Source organism: Lepisma saccharinum, chromosome 10, assembly GCF_977018435.1.
Source record: "Lepisma saccharinum chromosome 10, izLepSacc3.1, whole genome shotgun sequence".
NCBI lineage: Eukaryota > Metazoa > Arthropoda > Insecta > Zygentoma > Lepismatidae > Lepisma > Lepisma saccharinum.
In genome coordinates, this window is record NC_139238.1 from 12,389,523 (window position 1) to 12,394,830 (window position 5,308).

The following is a 5,308-nucleotide window of genomic DNA, read 5'->3' on the forward strand; positions in this document are numbered from 1 at the left end:
TAGATTGTAAGAAGAGATAGCAGCGGTACTGTACGCCGAAGGCTCCATATGAAGGGATTGTACGCCCGAGTACCATGTGTTTGTGTTGCATAACCGTCCAAGCCAGAGGGGCAAGATTAAAGCGATGTCGTCAACATGTCAATCGGACTGTCTCAAATTGGTGTAACAACCTGTTCACGGACGAGTCCAGATTAGGGATGGCCAAACGGATTTGGATCCGAAAATTCCGGAATCGGATCCGGAATCGGATCCGGATCCAGATCCGAGAGTTTCGTATCTCAATCCCATTATAATATTACCACACCTTAAAAGGTATTATGATCTTCGATTACAAATAATTTTTCCATTAGTTAGTCCTACAAGATTTTTTTTCAAGTGTTGTTCCTAAAACACTTTGCTACGCATCGGCTAACATACTCATGCACAAAAATAATCTTACTTGTTTAACATAAAATGCCAGAGGTAATTTTGTAAATGCCATTGAAACGAATATGTATTCATCCGAATGTGTCGGAAATGGAAACACACATAAATGTGACACATTCCATTCCAGGATGAAACCTTTAACACATTTAACAAGACAGAAATGTTATACAAAAATTATACAAATGTTCTACAGTTACAGTTTTAAAAATTAAAATAAAACATTATAATATATGTAGTGTTAAATAATTACAAAGTGTAAGACTAACAAGGGAGGTTATCTAAGTGTCCCCCTCCGATTTCCATGAAACTTGGCAGGTGTATATAGGTAGAGCGGCCCAAAGGAAGAAATACGTGTTTCTTTTGTTTCGGCTAAAAAACTGTTCTAGGGGGCAACCCCCACCTCAAATGTGAAGATGAGGACAAATTGAAGTGGGCATTTGAACCCTGTGTCCCCCTCCGATTTCCATGACACTTGGCAGGTGTATAGAGGGGCCCGAAGGAAGAAATACGTATTTCTTTGTTTCGGCTAAAAAATTGTTTTAGTGGGCAAAACCCGCCTCAAATGTCAAGATGAGGACAAATTGACATGAGTATCTGACCCCTGTGTCCCCCTTTGATTTCCAAGAAATTTGGCAGGTGTATAGAGGGGTCTATGCCCCCCGTTTCTTCCTATGCCATATTTACGTGGTTTCGGGGTCAGATCCCCACTTCAATTTCTTCTCATCTTGATATTTGAGGGGGGTGCCCCCTAAAACAGATTTTTAGCTGAAACAAAAGAACACGTATTTCATCCTTTGGGCCCCTCTATACACATGCCAAGTTTCATCGAAATCGGAGGAGGACACTTAGATAACCTCCCTTGTTAGTAATTTAGCTGCGTTTTTTGCAATATCTTGGCGATTGTTGCCATTTTATTATGGTTCGGTAAGTGCGACGTAGTAAATTGTTCACCTTGAAAGTTAGTTGTACAGAAAAAATCGACAGTATTTCACTGTTAGGTTTTGACGTGACAGGATCAGGCCCAATTTCGTCTTAATCCGGCCCTGGTCGTAGGTTCGATTCTTTTCAATCAGCAAAATAAATTTCACCTGAAGATGAGAGAAAGGTGCTTTCTCGAAACGTAGTATTAGATTAAGTATAGTTTAAAACACTAGGCAATGGATAATGTCCATTTAATTTTACATGCTAGCACTGGCGTACGCAGAGGGGGGACTGAAGGGGCTACAGCCCCCCACGAAATTTTGAAACATCTACATTTTCAAATAGATACTCGGGGAAAAGGAAATTGTAAATAAAATCGCCCATAAACATGACCCGAGTTTAGATTTTTGAGAGTGGAACGTTCTAAATATTTGGAGTATCTTATCATGTATGCCGTCAACTAGAAAGCAGCGAGGTTCGCCAACTTTTGAAAAACATTGGGTTCTTATTAGTTCAATAAATCTAAAAAATCTCCCTTCCATGTATGATGATATTAATGCACACCATACTAGCTAATTGAAATCTGTAATTTACTGATTTCAATACGCAAATATTTAAGAATAACAAATAACACGACAAGTGTGCTATGTCCCCACGGAACCCTATAAGTTGGCGCCACTGAAAGCACTATACAATTCCAGTCCCTCCCGAAAAAAAATCCTGCGTACTCCAGTGCATGCTATAGCTCTTTTCAGTTCTTACGGCGGGCGCTCTAGAAGCTGGCAGGGGAAGTGGAGAGCGGGGAAGCGACCAATCCAGTGCGATAAGAAACGTAGCGGCCAGTAGAACGAGTTTCACGTAGTACTTTTTCCGGCCGCGTCGTGTCTCTCGGCGCCACTGCTGTTGTCTGGTTGGTCTGTTGCGTAATTCCCGCACCCCACTTCTTCCGCCAGCTTCTAGAGCGTCCGCCGTAAGAACTGAAAAGAGCTATTGTACTTTTCTATGTTTAAATGGGAGCAGAAGTTGGTTGTAACAAAACTCAAAGCGACTGCCACAAGATGAAGTTTATTTTCAAAATTAGCTTCCAGGCATGCACAACTGATACATTTTAATTCACATGAAACACAGGAAGTATCATTATACCAGTGGCATATACTCATTACTTTTGTTGTTTTATTAATCCACGCGTTCTACCACTTCTAAATCATACTGGAAACAATACACCTGTTCACCGTACTCGTAAAAAATTCCTTTCAAACTATACGGTTTACCAACATATTGGTCAAAACCCTGTTGCATTTTCTCCAGAGAAAATCCAGATCCTTCACCTGTGCATTTCTTACCCTGCAAAAAAGAGGACAAGAAAATGTCAGTAGCCTGTTATTGTGACTCTGAAATTATGGTTTTAATCTTAAACCCGTCGAAAGTAGATTTTAATTCTTTTCAAGTTGCGAATATATTCAGTGTCGTTAAAGGTCCAGGGATACATAAATTCTAATGTGTTCTATTAGGTTCCGACCGGGACGTTTTTTCTCGCACAATTAAAATTCGATCCAAGTTACGTATTGTTTGATTTCAATACGGAACTTGGACGTTACGTATTTAAACTGATCCGGAAAAAAATGTTCCTGGGCCGTATTCAAATTGATCTTGAAGAAAAGTTTTTGGTTTATCCGGAAGAAAAGTTCCTGGACAGTATTCAAATTCATCCGGGAAAAAGTTTCCTGGACCGAATTGAAATACTTTACAGATAAAAAGATTCTCTATAGTCCAGAACTCATTTACGCAGACTGATTTTCTCTCCTGGACCGGAATGGACTTATAATTCCTTGACCTTTAACAACCTTGAATATATTGAAGGGATGCGGAATTCCCCACCCAAGGGTGCCGATCTCCGTGGTGGAGTGGCTAGCACAGCGCAACGACGCCAGAGCCTTGGGCTCGAATCCCGTCCTGGGGATGGGTGTAGTGCAGGTGAGTTAGGCTGATGCATGGAAATTGCGTTCAACCAAGTAGGCGCTGTACACAAGAATAGAGATGCAGATTGAGCAAATGCCTGTCTGCTGGTTTAATCATACGTTTCATTCCGCTCTTTCCAGATTTCACCAGCGTGCATCAGACTGGTGCATCAAAAATGACGTCTTATTCGGTGAAGAAAAAGCTTCATACTGAAACAAATGAAGGTTAGGTTCGGAATGCGCACGCATATCCGCGTTTATCAGGAAAAATTCACCATCAGTGACTACATCACAGAAGATATTTCTATTTTCACACGACGACATCTCATTTTGCATGTGGAGTACGAATTTAAGTGGTATTCTTTTGTAAAGATATCGAAACCACCACCAATTATTACATGTAATTATATTTTCAAAACAATTTCAAACATTATTGTATTTATTGTTATCTGGCGTCCCTTTTCTGCCACATTTGGCTAATCGCGACGATGATGATCAGTGATGAAATGGTGTAATTGAAGGGACCTCACAAAGAACATCACGCCCAGGCCGGGATTCGAACCTGAGGCCTGATTCGATTATTCAATGAATGCAAACTCTTTGTTCAACCAGTGGGAGACATTTGAATTCGTTAAATCCTTCTCTCATATACGGCTATGGTGGTGCCATATGGCAGCCATATTTTTTTAAAAGAAATTTTAGAAAACAAATGGAAACAGATATTATAATTAGATAACATAACATAATTTCAAAACTGGATCTTCTATATGGTAGCGAATGTTGGAATATTCGCCAACATGATAAAGCAACTTGTTCTGAGCATGTCAGATAGCCGTTTGCCTCGAAAAATTATTAAATTACAGGTCAAAAAGAAATATAAAGTTTGACCATATCACCGATCAAATCATCAATTTTTTGTAGTCTCAGAACGGGCTTTGGTTACCCAGACCTGCAAGAGGAAGAAGAAGAAAAGAAAGAAGAAGAACAAGAGGAGGAGGACAAGTGGGTCCCCTGTAACTACTTACTTGATGATTTACTTTTGTTAGAACAGCTCATGAAAGAACTCAAACGTACCGGTTGTATTGGGCATTTCATATCATTCGGCAGTTCCTTTTCACCGTCATATTTCTTGAATATCTCTTCCAGTTCACCGCACATCTCATCTTTGGTTCCTTGCATAATTTTGTTATCTTCGTTGTCCCTTTCGAAAACGTCGTATTCAATCTGATAAGGAAAGAGAACAAGATGGCTTTACATTTCAAAGCGTTAATGATAGTACATGTGTTTGCAATGTGATAGCTTATTCATAAGAAGTTGACATTTAAAGCTGTTAGGGAGAGAGTAGAGTTGAAAATCTATTTATTTATTTATTTATTCAAAGTTTCAGATACAGCACTTTTAAGGCCATTTTGCACTGAAAACTCTAACAAATAACAAGAACAAGTCAAGATGGTTTACGGTAAAAACAAGAAAAGCTAAATATAAACATAAGGCATAAACAAGGAAGCAAACAAAAGATTTACATATTCATTTTAGGGAAGATCGGAAAATGCTTTCAGGGGCAAAAATGTCTATGTTTGTGGGTAGTTTATTGTAGAACTGGGGCAGCCTGTGGAATAGAGCGCGCTGTATAAGGGAAAGCCTAGCTGTGGAGGTGTGGAACAATTCAGTGTTTCGGGTCGATCGAGAGGGAACTCTGAAGTTGAATTCTGTAAGAAGAAATTCAGATCTTAATTTCCCATTGATGATTTTATAGAAAAATTTCATATCGGCCATATCGCGTCGGGTCTGCAGTAACTGAATGTTCAAAGTAGTCAGGATGTCAGGTTTCTGAAGATGCCGCAAAGAAGGAATTCTATGACGAACAATGGCGGTAAAGAAGCTGAGGACGGAATCCATGCTAGAAAGATTTGTATTGGAAGCCATGGTCCAGACTGGAGAACAGTATTCGAGAATCGGAGAAATGAATGACTTGAAAAACAGGCTAAGAGAAGTTGGAGTAT

At 39.6% G+C, this 5,308-nt stretch overlaps 1 long non-coding RNA gene across 1 annotated transcript; it reads right to left on the reverse strand.

Annotated features, from left to right (window-relative positions):
• Positions 1–2,402: 2,402 nt before the first annotated feature.
• LOC145994209 (uncharacterized) lies at positions 2,403–4,523 on the reverse strand. The gene is made up of 2 exons (XR_014442321.1): positions 4,380–4,523; positions 2,403–2,691 (listed from the first exon to the last, which is right to left on the reverse strand). It is a non-coding gene; the product is annotated as an uncharacterized LOC145994209 (long non-coding RNA).
• Positions 4,524–5,308: the final 785 nt, after the last annotated feature.